Here is a 16,921-nt window from a genome sequence, read left to right as displayed (position 1 = left end):
TTGGTTTTTCCTCTCCTCTTCTTGGTGAGTCTGGCCAGAGGTTTGTCAATTGGGTTTACTTCTTCAAAGAACCAGCTATTTTATTGATTTTTTCTATTGTTTTTTGAATCTCTATTTTATTGATTTCCTCTCTGATCTTTATGATTTCCTTCCTTCTGCTGACTTTAGGTTTTGTTTGTTCTTCTTTTCCTAATTCATTTAGGTAATGGGTTAAGTTGTCGATTTGATATTTTTCTTCTTTTTTCAGGAGGGCCTGTGTTGCTATGAACTTCCCCTGAGCACTGCTTTTGTGGTATCCCTTAGATTTTAAGTGGTTGTGTCTTCATTCCATTTGTCTCGAGGTATTTTTAAATTTCCTTCTTGATTTCCTCATTGACCAATTGGTTTTTTAATAGCATGTTGTTTAGTCTCCATGGGCTTGATTATTTTCAGCTAGAAATAACCCAAAGGCCAAAGAGATATTTTGGGATGGCAAGTTTTGTTTCCTTACAAAGCACAAGAGTATTGAATTAAACTCTAGCTCACAAAACAAAATTTCATATTCTATTTGGTTCATCCTTCGTGATAGAAAGGGTCCTAAGTGTGGAACATTATGATAAAATATCTCAATAAATGTCACTCATCTAATGAATGGGACCTGTAAACATATAACATCTTCTGTACATAAGTGGATAAAACAAGTGACTACCTTGGAGACTGTGAATGAAAAATGTTGTCCACCCTACCAGTGAACAAAGGATGTCACAGCCATCAAGCCATCACATTACAGCCACCCTGATGTAAACTCAGGTGAGCCCTTAGGGATCTCAGAATGGAGGCAGGATGCCCCCCATCTAGTATTCAACCAATGCAGGCACACCCAGTGGTGTACCCTGAGGAAACTCAGGATGAGAAAACATAGGATACTGTCCCCAAATAGCTGAGGTGCATGTCAAAGGAATGATTTCAGTGAGTCCAGACTCTTGCATATTCCCACACTGAGAAAACCACTAAATTCCTTAACTCAAGATATCTGGTATTTCTTCTTTCCCTTCCTTTCCTTTCCTTTCCTTTCATTTTCTTTTTTTTAGAGCAGCACCTGCGACATATGGAAGTTCCCAGGCTAGGGGTTGAATTGAAGCTGCAGCTGCCAGCCTATGCCACAGCAACACCAAATCTGAGCTGCATCTGTGGCCTATGCTGCACCTTGTGGCAAGGCCAGATCCTTAACCCACTGAATGTGGCCAGGGATCAAACCCACATCCTCATCAATACTAGTCAGGTTCTTAACCCAGTGAGTCACAACAGGAACTCCTTTTGGTTTTCTTTTCTTAACATTGATCTTTTGATGTTCTGTCTTTGCTGCAAAAATTCCTATATATTCTGTCCGCCACCCCAACTCTTGCCTCTTTAGAGCATTCTCTCAGAGTTTTCTGGGATGCTGTGTCCCAGGCTTAAGTTCTCAGTTTTGTCCACCAAATAAAACATAACACTCAACCTCTAGGTTGTGCTTTTTTTTTTTTTAATCAACAAAACAACTTGAATCTATGATTTGTCTTAGAATTCAATTTAGAAAGCCAGAAATTTGAGTTGTCACAAATTTTAACATTTAGAAAACCAGAAATGTGAGCTTCCATGAGTTTCAATTAAGAAAATCCTTGTAGCCTTGAAGAATTTTAAAACTTTCCTCTTAGCTTTTATAAATATCAAACCAATTTAAAGGTTCACAGCATTCATTCATTCTCTATTTTAGAAGGTACCAGTATTGACTCAGAGAATTAAAGAGATGTGGAGAGGGAAGCAAGTCTTGCAGAAAGTATGGTTGCTTAATCCATGAAATGCTTTCAAGTTGTTGAAGAGAGAAGCAAAAAATAAACTGAACTGAAAAGATAAAGCTTGACTATGAATGTTATACAAGTGAACAAAAATCAAAACATCTCATACTGTGATTGCAAATAATTTCATAGTTATAAGCATATCTTATTTGTCATTTGTTGCCCCCCAACTCACAGACAAGTTTTAAATTGGCATTTACTTACAAGTGAAAATAAAAAATTTCTAGTGTGTTTATTCTCTCTTCCAAAAAATGCCTGAAGCCAATGTTAGTTGTAAGTGGATTGATTTTTGGTTCTTTGAGAGGTCTTCATTGCTTCCTCAACAAGACCCTCTTCTGTAAGCACTGATAAGGGAACAATGTCATAGATTCTTTTGACTTTTGCAGCTTAACCTTTCTTTTGTATTTAAAGGAAGAATGTAAGTTTCATAAAAAGCAGGCATTATAATGCTTGAGAGATTTGTGGTAGTTTTTATATAAATAAAACCAATGTTTTGTCTGAGAAAGTAGAACAGATATTTCTTCTAAAAATAAGTTGATTATACAATTATCTTTGAACTAGAATTTCAGTTTCATAGAAGAGTTTTATCATGCAAAGATACTGAATTTTATCTTGAAACTATACATTAAAACATTTGAAAGTTGGGTTACGATATTTAAGATTAAATAATCTTGACTTATTTTATAAAGTTATTGGTTATGTCCTAGGGTAGGGCAGAAATTTGTGGAATACAAAATAGGCTGCAATTTAAAGGATATTGTGTATATTGTCTCTCTGCAATAATAAGATTTAACCTTTTCCAAGGCAAGGTAATGGAGTACTCCACCATAGATGCCCTTTAAAATCTTATGATTTTGACACTTGTTTTATTTATTTATTTATTTTTCTTTTTATGGCCACACCTATGGCATATGAAAGTTCCTAGGCTAGGGGTCAAATGGGAGCTGCAGCTGAAGGCCTATGCCACAGCCACAGCCACACTGTATCTGAGACACATCTGTGACCTCTGCTGCAGCTTGCAGCAATGCCAAATCCTTAAACTACTGAGGGAGGCCAGGGGTCAAACCTGCATCCTTATGGGTTCTTAACCCACTGAGCCACAATAGGAACTCCTTGATATTGGTTTTAAATTATAATCAGATTTTTTTCCCTTAATACTCTATCTAGGCAGTGCTTGAATTATTAGAGGCAATTTTTTCAACCATTAATGACTCTGATTTTTTTGTAATATATATTTATTTATTTATTTTTTTTTTGGTCTTTTTAGGGATGCACCCATGGCATATGGCAGTTCCCAGACTAGGGGTCTAAGTTACCAGGCTATGGGTCTAAGTTTCTAGGCTAGGGAGCTGTAGCCGTCAGCCTATGCCACAGCCATAGCAACACCAGATCCAAGCTGCATCAGCGACCTACGTCACAGCTCATGGCAATGCCTGATCCTTAACCCACTGAGTGATGCCAGGGATGGCACCCGAGTCCTCATGGATACTACTCAAGTTCGTTACTGCTGAGCCACAGCAGGAACTCCTATATTTACTTTTTTTTTTTTGGCTTTTTGCCATTTCTTGGGCCGCTCCTGTGGCATATGGAAGTTCCCAGGCTAGGGGTCTAATAGGAGCTGTAGCTGCTGGCCTATGCCAGAGCCACAGCAACGCAGGATCCGAGCCATGTCTGCAACCTACACCACAGCTCACAGCAATGCCAGATCGTTAACCCACTGAGCAAGGGCAGGGACAGAACCCGCAACCTCATGGTTCCTAGTCGGATTCGTTAACCACTGCGCCACGACGGGAACTCCACTCCTATATTTACTTTTAAAACATGAGACCCAAATAAGAGAGTTGACATTCCTGAATGATATTCCATTTCAAAAGTAAAAGCTAACAAGAATATTTTAAGTGATTCTTTATCCATTTTACAATTAGTCCCTTGGTTTTATATTTAATTAGAGGCACAGCCATTTATTCCAGGGTAGTAAAAGTAATCACTTAGCTCCTTTTCTTCTACATGACTTTTAACATCATCATCAATTGTAGTAATAACAATATTTTAATCTAAAACTTGTATGCAAGCCATTATTATAAGCATTTACATGCATTAACTCATTTAATCCTCATCACAACTCTATAAGGAAAACATTATTAATATTTCTATTTTACAGATGAGGAATCGGAAGCCTGAAGAAACCAAGTGACTTGCCCAAAGCTAACAAGTCAGTTAAGGTGCAGAACTTCAGATGGCCACTCATAGGAAGAGGGATTTTATTTCTTCCTGTTGAAAGAAAAAGAGTCCTGAAATAAAAGGGAGGGTGTGCAAAGTAAAGAGAGCTTTTCAGGTTTGGTTTTTTCCCTATTAGAGAATCACATCACACATTATATTTTAAAGGAATGGAGAAATCCTGTGATAAACCTATTAAGTCAGTGTTTCTCACATTTATATAACCTCAGGACTTTCTATCTCTGAAGAAAAATAAAAGAACATATATTACATCCCATGAATAATTTTTTGGGAAATACTGTTAATATATACTCTTTTAGAACATGGTAACTAGATGATCTATATTTCCATGGAGAATAAAACTAGACAAAAAGAGAAAACTGGATTAATCCATTATGTGGGATATAAATAAGAGTTCTAAGGAAGAATTTATACACTGAAATTATTTCCCAAAAGAAAATTCGAATCTTGTTTTAAAAAATATAAGAGATAGTCATAGAAAGTATTTATTAGAGCAGTTTGGGTTAAAACATTAGAACAAACTAGCATGTCAAAACATAATTCTCTAGGTAGAAGGCAGATGTATCAGCAATAAAAACAACACAAAATTCTTTGAAATAATCCAGAGCCTGAATAAAATCAGTCGTATGTGACTGGAATACAGAAATTAGGATCCAAAGGAAGCACACATAACAAACAAGAAACAAATTAAGTCACAAAACAAGGGTTAATGCATTTCCAAGTCAAAGATAAAAAAGAGAAGAGCTGGTTAAGGATGGCTAGTTGAAGGGCAGAAATGTCCAAGGCAGTGTTACAGCAAAAGATGGAGTTCAGGTTTATTAGTCGAAGGGTGGTGATAGAAATCCTTTGCAGATTGAAGAGTGCCTGAAGCTTAAACAGTCAACTGCATCTGCTGATGTGTTCTTTGTCATGAATTAACAATGAGTGTGCTTGAATCAACTGCGAGTAAGTTACAGGCATGATTCCGCCTTTCTGCTTCGTGGTCTCTTAGTTAGAACGATTTGTCTTAAGAGGTTCTTAACTTTTTGGAAGACTGATCACAGTTTATACCATGACAATATTTTTCTTTTATACTTTACTTTTTAAAAGTGAAATATTTTAAAACTTCTTAGTTTAGTTGTTCCAATACTACTATCTACAGAACACATTCGAATTTTTCCAATGATCCTAATATCATCTTTTAGAGTAGATAGATCAATCGATAGATTGATCAATTGATAGATAGATAATCTGGTCGAGGATCCAATGAGAGATTATATGCTGCCTTAGTTGTCATATCTCTTTATTATCCTGCCTTCTGGAAATCATCCTCAGTCTTCCCTTTTCTTTCATGATCCTTTGTTTTTTGAAGAATGTAGGCTAGTTTACCCGTAAAACACGTTTTGCGTCTGGATTTTGATGTGCTTTTTCCCATTACTAGTGATAATAACTTTTAACCCTTGTTTAAAGTGGTATCTGACAAGTTTATCCATTGCAAAGTTTGTTTTTCTCTTTATAATTAACACATATTTTGAAGGGGGATATTTTGAGATGTAAACATCTTGTTGCTCAATATCTGTTTACCCGTTCATTTCAGCATCTACAGGAGGTTCTTAGCTCAAAATATTCTTACTATTATGGTTGTCAAGTCCTTTTTCTAGCAGTGAGAAACGTGTTTCCCATTATTCTCAATTGATTTACTTATTCATTCTTTTTGAATGTAATCAAAATCTGATCCAGCGAGTTGCCTTCTCTGCCCTGCCCACCTCAATAGCCCCAACACTGTCCTTGGTCCTACTGATTTCACTGGCCTTGGCCGCTTCAAAGGAAAAGAAGTGAAAGAAATGAACAAATATATATTTTTTTAAATAATGGATAAGCAAAGAGGAAGAATCTTTTTTAAAAAGAGAATTTTAGAAAAATCAATTCTGTCCTCTTAAAATATCACTCATCATTGAATGAGTTAGGTTTTCTTAGACTAGTCATTTGTAAGAGGTTCCTTTTGGGTAATGAAGACAAAGTAGACTGTCAGACTAGCAAGTTTTCATAGTGCAAAGGCTTTCTTTTCTTCTCTTACAGAGTCATGATGCTTCCAGCAAAAACGACTTTTTTAAAGTTCTTCTTATATCTTCCCCCTCTTAGGAGGAAAGATGTGTCAACTCAATCTATCTAGTCCTTACACCAAGGGTCATAAACTAGGAATATTACTTACTGACATCAGAATGTACCCCTATTTTCAGGAAGTATATGTTTGCTGGTGTTTTTTGTGATCTCTTTTCTATGGGCCCCGGCTCTTGAGATTTCTCTCTGGGATTATTTCCCCTGCCTCCTTTATAATCCCAGTGAATAGCAAGTGCTTTTGGTGGTCTTGATATAAAGTGCAGTCTGGAAGTTAAAGATGACTCCAAGTTCTCCAAAAATGGTTTTTGAACTTATAAAAGCTTCTTCTTGTAGCTTTCGAATAATTCACACAAGAAGGGGGAAATGCTTAATGACAGTCATGCTCATAGTTGTCACATGCTGGGTCCCCAGGAAGAAGACTCTGAGATGAGGTTTAGCATGGGGATGTTTATTAGGTAGTGCCTTGGGACTGATACTTGCAGCAGGAAGGAGAAGGAAAAGAGAATGGGCAGAAGGAGAAGTTGTGCTATGATGAAGGCCCAACTGCAGCCTCAGCTGACTTCATAGGGAAGCTCTGGACCTAGAATGACCTTTTAGACTTGCCCAAGCGGGGGTAAGATAACCAGACACCTATACCCCAGTATCAAGCAGTTGTTGGTATAAGAGCTCTAGAAGGGGCACAGTGGCAGGCAAGCCAAAGCTTGGCAGGGGCTGATGGCTGAGGGCATTTGAAGATAGCAACTCCCACAGCTGAGGCAACAAGTCTTTCCTTGAAAGTCAATTCCATCACAGTGTCCTGGTAGATGTGTTCTGAATAGGCTCTTCTGGGCTGTAGTCTTCATTGGATTTCAAGGGTTCATAATGTAAAAATGTAAAAAAATCACAGATTTTTGGGAAAGTTCATTATGTCTGTGACTTAAATGTTTCTATCTAGGAAGCATTGAGCTGAAGTTAATTTCTGAAACTAGTTGGTAAAAACAAGCATTCTGTTTTTTGGGGTTGGCAAATTCCCTTTAGTTGTATGTGAGGATTATGAGTACTGAACACTCTTTGTAATTTTATTACATGACTAATAAAAGCAAAGACCCACCAAGTGTGCTTTTGTTACATAGATATTTCTGGAACATTTGTAGGTTTTATTCAGAGGTTTCAAGCCATTTGTCCCGGTTCCTGAGAAAGTATTGCCTAGAACCAAGAGGGGGCAGCAGAGGGCCACCAGAGCAGCAAACCAGGGGTAGGGAACACATCAGTGAGAAGGATTCTGGCTTGGGTCTCAGAGATTCAAATAGATAAATAGATTTATCTATTCATGCTAAATATAGAAGGTGGTGCCTGGCTTTAAGAAGAATTAGATATTTTATAAAAAGAAGAAGAATAATCAGTTATTAGCATACTGGGAGAATCGCCAGTTTTTCATGTGTAGTACTCATGGGATTAAAAACTCTGAATAAAGGAAAAACAAATAGAATCCAGGTTTTAGGGAAGCCATAAGTTTGCTGGGAGTGTGCTTCTTTGGATCTATGACCGAGGGGATTTTTGGACTCTAAATCAGTATTACTACAGAGTACCCAGGAAACAATATGAAACTAAAGATAGGCTCAGTAACTTCTCCAGAATTATATTTAATTTCTTTTCCCCTAATTCTTGGACCAGAATAAGGGATTTCAGAGATATTCTTTCAAATAAAATTCTCTCCCAAAGACCTGGTTTTGCTTTTATAAATCAAACTACTTTTTTCTTTAAGATTCTAGTTTGACTTACATTATTTTCACTGCTCTAATGTCTTGTGTTTTAAGATGCTTGTTCTTTTTATTTTTCTTTATTAAATAACTTAAGTACAAGAGGTTATGCATTTGTTTCTATATAACTTTGCCATATCTTGTACATTTTAATAGGAAGAGTTCTTTAAAATTGTTGTTAATCTTCTTTATTGGTAGCTTTGGTTTTCTTTTAACTGAACAATTATTTAGAACATGTTTTCCATTTTTCAATTTGGTGAGCTTTTTGTTTAAGCTACTATCATTAAATTACAGCTCTATTACATTGTAGTCAGAGAATACAGTTTTTACCATTTCTACACTGGCATAATTCAAGTATTGTATCCTAGTAGTTGATTAGTTTTTGTTTCATGCATCAATGAAAAGGATATATTTCTTATGATAAGTTCTCTATCTAGCTAAACTCAACCTCATTAATTAGATTATCCAAATTTTCTGAATTAAAAAAAATCATTTTGGACTGTCAAAGCATGAGAGGTATTAGAATCCTCTATGGAAAAATGTAGGAGTGGTTCTCAATGTCTTCATGTTTCTAACAGATTTTATTATACATGTATTGTCTTGGGGGCCATGCCTACAGCATGTGGAAGTTCCCAGGCCAAGGATGGAACCCACACCATAGTAACGACTTAAGTTGCTTCAGTGACAATGCCAGATCCTTAACCCACTGCATCACAGAGAACTCCAATATATGTATTTTAATGGCTTGCTTTTCAATGCATAAATGTTCATTGTTCTATAACTCTGATATTGGTGATGTCTCATAAATAGAGCCTTTTGTCTGTGGTTCTACTTTATCTTTTTCCACGAGATTGAGAACTCCCTGGAGTTTTCTAAAACGTTTTTCTGCTTCACTGCTTCGCAAAATTCACAGGCATGTCCTTTTTCTGAGCTTTAGGTTTATATTTTCTTTCCCACGTCTTTCAGAATCTTTTCTTGGACCTTAAATTTCCTTAATTATCTTTACATAAGGGGTGGTCTAGCTGGCCCAATATTTGCGGACTTGTCTTTGGCTTTCCTCCCTGTACCTTGACTGTAGGTATGTACAATTGTCTTCTTGGGTCCATGGCTAAGCTGAAGGCTATTTCCACTAATCTTGTCGTTGTAGTCATTTATCTACTGTGGCACTGCTGGAAAGAAATGAAATCTTTCTTATCTTCACTGTTTATTGCTTGCTTTAAGTCTTTAACTATTTTCTTAAATTGTTCTTAAAAGTCGTGAGACATATATATGCTTATGTTAATAGAGAATGAAATCGAAAAATCTATTAGTAATTCAAATCAATTACTAAATATAATTCCATCCAGGCTAGTTTTCTCATTTGAGAATTTCATTTACTAATTCATACTAAATCCAAACACCAAAAGTTCAGAAACCTTGTAAGTTATGCTATAGCATTAAAAAAATTTCATGTATCTTAAGGATATTGATTAAGAAAAGCTCACTTGCTAGTTTGAACTTTGTTAGCTTTGTGACCTTAATCGAGCCACATAACTTTCTGGACTTGTATTTACCCCTTTCTAAAAACAGGGCATAGGCTACTGGTGCAAGATGATATATCCTTTTGGTAGGTATCTGGAAATATTTAGGTTTGTTTAGTTGTCGTAGTAACTGAAGAGTGCTATGGAGCAGGGGCCAAATGTTAGTTATCCTTTAATTCATGGGATGCTGTTGTATAGCAGAGACTTGTCCTGACCAAAATGTCAATGACACTTACCTTGGGAAACATTGGCAAATGATCACTAAGCTTTTAAAATATATTTCAGTTCCTATAATTCCAGAACATGTGTTGAAAAGTAATGGTAAAAAAAAAAAAAAACCCTCTAAAATAACTCACTTCTGTTTTCATTTTAGGAAATATTTAATAAGAAATAATAGCATTAAAATTTTAAGTTGTTTTTCAATGTTCTAAGACTCTTGTGTGACTGATTGATAACTGCTGGCAAAATATCTTGATGATAACTACATAAAAAGCTCATTATTCATACATTAAGTTTTTTTAAAAAATAAATTAAAAAAACTTAGAATGGTTATAGATTTACCAAAAATTTGTAAAGATAGTATAGGAAGTTCATGTACATCCAGCATCCAATTTTCAAAGTTTTTTCAATAGTTCCTGTGAGAATGGTGGTGGTGACAGGGGGTAAATGGGATGAAATAATACAACTAAGACATCGGACTTAGCCTTGCAACACAGAAATGACTACACATAACCAATCCTCTCAACTCTGTTTCTAAAGATAAATCAATGTTTTATGATGTGTTTGTTGAGACAATTGCCAGATTGGCCCATGATAGAGAAAGCTCTTTCTGCAATAACCAGTTCAATTTTGAAGTCATTGACTAGCCAACGAGATTAGGAATAATGGAAGAAAATTCTCAACAAACTTTGAATTCCTAGGTAGCAGAGGCTATGTCATGCTCATTTTTTAAAGCTCCATATCTAGCATATACTAGATGCTTAATAAATAGTAATAATACTGGATTGTAACACTGAGGAAGGGAACAGAAGATTGCCTCTCTCAATCTTTTTCTACAAATAAATTTTTATTTGCAGTACATTTACAGAATTAGTAAAAGAAATAATTTTTTTGGAATTTTTTTTGCAAATGGCTAGTTATAAACTATTACACCGTGTGGCTGGAATTCACACAAAAAATGCCACCTGGGATTGTCTCTAGAATTGTTCTGATTACAGCAGAGAATTAAGAAATTACCTCTTGCCACATGCATGGAATTCTAGATATGGTTTATTGCTATAAAATAAGTAGATACTGCATTTTCTTAGATACAGGGAAATTCATTTTCTTTGTATGCTAAATATAGTAAGTTCCAGAATTTTTGGAGATGAACTCAGAAGCTCATGAATTATGTAGACCCTGCTCTTAAAGATAACTTCCCAGTAACTTTTTTATAACTAATTACATATCTTCCTTGAAAGAACCAGGCAAGGCTAGTGAGTCTCTGAAATTTTCATGTAGTGACTAATCAAGATTTAAAAGTCACAGAGGAGGTAAAAATCATGCCTCATTAGAGGCTTGTGTATTACTTGTAAATTTATCTAAATGCTATCACTATTATGAATAGTTTTTTTTTTACCATACATATTTTATTTTTTTTGTATTTAATTATTGCATTCAAATGATAATTAATGTCATTTATTTTTTTTTCCCACTGTACAGCAAGGGGATCAAGTTATCCTTACAAGTATACATTACATCTTTTTTCCCCACCCTTTGTTCTGTTGCAACATGAGTATCTAGCCATAGTTCTCAATGCTACTCAACAGGATCTCCTTGTAAATCTATTCCAAGTTGTGTCCGATAAGCCCAAGCTCCCGATCCCTCCCATTCCCTCCCATCAGGCAGCCACAAGTCTATTCTCCAAGTCCATGATTTTCTTTTCTGTGGAAAGGTTCATTTGTGCTGGATATTAGATTCCAGTTATAAGTGATATCATATTTTTGTTTTGTTTTGTTTCATCTGTGGCATGCAGAAGTTCCCAGCAAGGGATCAAACCTGAGCCACAGCAGTGACAATGCCGAATCCTTAACCACTAGGCCACCAGGGAACTCCAACAATTAGTGTTTTATGTTAATAATTTCTATAAATGTTTCGTTTCTTAAAACCCAATTCAGATTGGCTTAAGGAAATAAAGGAACTTATTTTATATTTCAGGGTGACTCGGAGGGTTCCCTGTGGCTCAGTGGGTTAAGGATCTGGTATTGTCACTACTATGGCTCTGATTACAGCTATGGTGTGGATTTGATCCTTGGCCTGGTAACTTGCTTAGGAACTTCTGCATGCCATGGGTGCAGCCAAAAAATAAATAAATTAGATGTTTAGGATCTTCTTTTTCTATTACCAATCTCTTCTATGCTTGTAGCTTAATTCTCTTCCACTACCACAGACTTCCTTCATGAAGGTTACATATCCTTCCAGTTAGTACCCCCAAGTGTTTACTTGGGGGTATTATAGGGCAAACTGACTGTCTGGCTTTAGTCCTACCCATTCCTCTGCCACTTTCTGTGGCCAGTGAAGTGGTCAGCCATGGTTGTCAGGCCTTGGTACATAACCATCTCTTAGGTCATGAAGGTGAGGCACTGTGATTTTTTTATCATTTCATTCTCCAGGCTAGGGTTGAAAAAGGACAATTACCCAAAGAAAGTGGGGACTCCAATATCAAGCAAGTTTAGGAAAGACAAAAATGGTATGGGAAGATAAACAAAAACAAACTAAAGAGATTTCTATAATATTTAGTCAAACATATGCAGCTACATTATAGTTTCTGGTAATAAGTTGATTCCAATGCACTTAATGGAAGTTCCTCAAATATTTTCTAGAATTTAAAACACACAACTATCCATATTTGGAAAGAAGCAAGCAAGGGATAGTTTTTTTTTTTTTTTTTTGGTCTTTTGTCTTTTTTGTTGTTGTTATTGTTGCTATTTCTTGGGCCGCTCCCGCGGCATATGGAGGTTCCCAGGCTAGGGGTTGAATCGGAGCTGTAGCCACCGGCCTACGCCAGAGCCACAGCAACGCGGGATCAGAGCTGCGTCTGCAACCTACACCACAGCTCACGGCAACGCCGGATCGTTAACCCACTGAGCAAGGGCAGGGACCGAACCCGCAACCTCATGGTTCCTAGTCGGATTCGTTAACCACTGCGCCACGACGGGAACTCCTTTTTTTTTTTTTTTTTTTTGGTCTTTTGTCTTTTTTGTTGTTGTTATTGTTGCTAAGGGATATATTTATAAGTTTTTTTTTCAATTCTTAGTTCAGTGGGCTGAGCATACATTTACTACCTTTTTTGGTAGACTTTGCAGTAATGGGTAATGAGTCTCCTTTCTGAGGTCAGTGGGTGTCAAGTCTTTTGATCTTGGGGATTATGGTTTTAAAAATCTTTAATAATCTATGTTCCTCCTTATTAATTATAGAATATTTACCATCAATTAAATGTATTTTCCTTTTGATAATTCATTTAACTATAAAGTTCACCCTGTGTTAGGGAGTATGGGCCTTGACAACCTGGAATAAATACAGATGTAATGAATACTGCTTTTTTTTTTTTTTAACTATGTAGTTCAAGTAGCATCCATGCCATTAAGGGATCAATGTCCAGCAGCTGAGTGCAGTTGCTCAAATCATGCTACCCTTCATTTAAGACTCCTTGAAAGCTGATGTTAGTCTCTCTTAATGCAATTCTTTTCTAATTTTAGCATGTTTGTTAGAACATCTGGATGCTCAGAGATAGTTACTTCCCATGGCTTGAAAAATGATTTAGCACATATCCACAAACTGTGCTATATTTTCTGGCTTTAAATTATTGTTTTAAAAAATTTGTCGTTCTATATAACATGTTTCATATTGTATTTTGGTATAGACAGAACTGTATACTTTATTGACTGAAGGACAGATATTTTACAGTATTGTAGTAAATAAAATATATTGATTTTAAAATATATAAAGATTTGCATTGCAGATACTTTTCAGGGCATATCCTAACCTCTTCAAAGTTGAAATGGTATCTTAAATACCTCAGCATCTCAGGAGTACATTTTTAATTCAAGAAATATAAAATGCATTTTGTTTAGTGCATTTTTGAGAAATAGAAAGCATCAATGCCTTAAAATAACCAGATTAAAGTTGTCTTGAAATATTTATTTCCCTTGGGGTCTGTGACTTCCCTTTCTCTTATGTTTCTCCTATGACTCTTCTTAATGGAGTTCTCTTTTACTGCTCATTCTTTAAATGTTCTCAAGTTTCTCTCGTTGTCCTCTTCTCATTCTATATCATAGATCATATACGAACTGGTGATACCATAGACCAAATCTGCCTACAGATAGTGAATAACAATGATGATGATGATAATGATAACAACAACAGCAGCAGCAACAACAACAATTTGGCCATAGAAATATTTTGAAATAGATATATTCAATATTTTAAAATTTGGGGATTACACATTAAATATGTTTTCAGTTTTTCCTAAAAAACTGGGCCATCTGCACAGCTTAAGGTGGTATTTCCATAGGGCAATAGTTAGCTAGAGCTGTGTGTCAGCTGCCCATTTGGACAGGACATGTACTATCGCTTCCACTTACTGGTCCTTTGCCATCCTTCACACATGGACCCTAAGCCTCAGTTATCACTTATCTCACTTGGACTGCTGCTTTTCTTGTCATAGAGAAGTATTTCTTGATATCCATGTTTCTATAAAAAATTGGAAAATGAAAGACCAAGAGACCTTTGGGTTTTAAGGAAAATTGGAAGAAGGCAAATATTAATGTGCAAATGGCAAGTCTACTATCTTATCCCTGAAAGCTTTCATTTCTTCCACAAGATTTCAGCTACAAATTTTAATTAATGTTTCTAAATATATCTCTCCCATTTAGATGCTTTCCCTCAACTTTGACCCATATATCCAATCACTTGCTTGGCATCTGTGCTTGGATGTCAATCATATAGGCATTTTAAGCATCCCATGTCTGATGTGAACACAACTTAACTTGGCCAAATTTGCTCTTTCACCTGTGATCTCTCTTGTGGGGGACTATATTATTGTTTATAAGTATTCATTCTCTCCTTTCCCAAAAGAGGATTGTACCCAAAAGAGGATCCAACCACTGTCATGTGCTGACAGTATTTTCCTTGAGAGGAGTATACTTTGCCATATCATAGAGATCAGGCTCAGGCATAGGCATGCTTTGGCCAATGAAGGTGAGCAGAAGTCACTGTACATTCTTCAGAGCAGAGACTTTTACACTGGGTGTTTCACCAGCAATTTGACTCTTACTCTCTACACTGAGGTCAAGTCGTAGGTGAGGTATCCTTCTTCTACCCAGGTTCTGGAGTAAAAGAGCAGAACAACTGGATAAAATGTATATACATTTTTTGTCTTTTCTATGGCCACACCTGCAGCATATGGAGATTCCCAGGCTAGGGGTTTACTCGGAGCTGTAGCTGCAGCCTATGCCAGAGCCACAGCAACATGGGATCCAAGCTGCATCTGCAACCTATACCACAGCTCATGGCAATGCCAGATCCTTAACTCACTGAGCAAGGCCAGGGATCAAACCTGTAACCTCATGGTTCCTAGTCATATTCGTTAACCACTGAGTCACGACGGGAACTCTAAGGATAAAATATTTTTTAGGAGTTCCTGTTGTGGGTCAGTGGGTTAAGAACCTGACGTAGTGTCTGTGAGGATGCAGGTTCAATCCCTCGTCTTGCTCAGTGGGTTAAGGATCCAGCATTGCTGTGAACTGTGATGTAGGTTGCAGATATGGCTCAGATCTGGCATTGCAGTGGCTGTGGCACAGGCCAGCAGCTGTAGCTCCTAGTCTATCCCTAGCCTGGGAACTTTCATATGCTGCAGGTAGGGCCCTATATATATATAAAATATTTAAATGTAGAACTATAGGAAAAGTGAGGAAACTCCTTAAAGTCTAGAAATTATAAGAAATTATGAATCTCTTTCCAGGTCAGTGCTAAAATCAGCATCTGCACTGAGGGCACAGGGCACCTATTGACCTGGCAATTTAATTTTACTTTAATGGGTATATTATTAAAGACAGAAACACTTGGGCTCATATGCAAAGTGAAAGATTGGAGGGAAACACAGAAGCAAATCTAGGAATCTCAAAGGGAATATATGAAGTAGACAGACTATGCCATCCAGGAGATGGTGATTATAAGGATGCTTACCTTTCTTGGCCTTCGCCCTGGGTAAAAGGGAAACAAGAAAATTCTTTGCTTGAGCATTCTTACTAAGTCTTCCCTCTGCTTTGCAGCCAGAATCCATATGCCTGGGGAAAAAACAAAGACAATATGTGAAAATGGTCCTGGACTGGTAGTATACACAGGTTCTTGGCATTTCAGCAAACTCAAGTCCTCTCCACAGAATGACATATTTTAAACTCAGGCCTCAAGAAATGCCACTGATAAAGTTCCAAGGAATATGAGCTCATAAAAATATTTTAAAAGGACTTAGAAATAAGCTACCTTTAGCAAAATCCAGCCGAACATAAAATGAAGAGTCAAGTTCCATATATTTGAATATTTAAAGACGCAATATAAAATAGTTGTTTATTATATTTAATGGAATAAAAGTGGACAGTTTTAGAGCCTTTACCAATTTCTTCTCTATAGAAAGATAAGAAATCCTGCTTTAAAGAGTAGTATTATTCAGGATTTGCATTACATTTATTCTGTGCTTCTTTGACTGAGGCTTTGCAATAGTAAGTGGCAAAGTTTTAGAGCAATTTCATCCCTCGTGCTATGTTTGTAGAGATAATCTACCAGTAAAAGCATTTTAATCTTATAATTTGTATTAGTGTAGATTCTTATAAATTTACATTCTTCTTTTTGCAGAAAGAGTAAAGCATTTAAATAAAAGTTAATTAACTCATCAAAAAATTTAACCTTAATACACAATACTAAATAGTTTTCCATTACCAGAACTATTATTTCAGTTTTATTTCATGATAAAAGTCTGAGTTTGAACCATTTGTTCCAGGCATAATGGCATATTTTGAAGGCCAAAAAATAAAATTAAAAAGTATCTTTTAAATTTGGTTTTCTATTTATGACTTCTTTGAGCTCAGTACACATTAAACATCAACAGCTGTCACTTGCAGAGAATAAGAGAATTTTAAAATGACCAGTTTAATTTTTTAGTATTTTATAACTCATAGGACCAAAAAACTAATTTTATTAGAAAATTTTTATTAATTCATATCCATGCAAAGATCAAGTTGGTCTAAATAACGTAAAGTTGGAATTAAATAATATTTGAGAATAAAGACAAGGTCTTTTTATTCTTTCAAATACACACAGGAACTTGAAAATAAAGTGTTTTTTTTTTTCTTTTTTTTTTTTTTTTTTTTTTTTGCTATTTCTTGGGCCGCTCCCGTGGCACATGGAGGTTCCCAGGCTAGGGGTCCAATCGGAGCTGTAGCACTGGCCTATGCCAGAGCCACAGCAACTCAGG

The 16,921-nt window shown here is 36.1% G+C and overlaps 1 long non-coding RNA gene across 1 annotated transcript in view; it reads right to left on the bottom strand.

Moving 5' to 3' along the window:
• Window positions 1-16,921, bottom strand: part of LOC102157594 — a 66,891-nt gene that overhangs the window by 5,800 nt on the left and 44,170 nt on the right. Inside the window, exon 3 of the long non-coding RNA XR_002343051.1 lies at window positions 15,637-15,737. This is a non-coding gene — a long non-coding RNA (uncharacterized LOC102157594). The remainder of the gene's footprint in view (window positions 1-15,636; window positions 15,738-16,921) is intronic.

This window comes from Sus scrofa, chromosome 1 (assembly GCF_000003025.6).
Source record: "Sus scrofa isolate TJ Tabasco breed Duroc chromosome 1, Sscrofa11.1, whole genome shotgun sequence".
Lineage (NCBI taxonomy): Eukaryota > Metazoa > Chordata > Mammalia > Artiodactyla > Suidae > Sus > Sus scrofa.
This window is presented reverse-complemented; position numbering and strand designations above follow the sequence as displayed.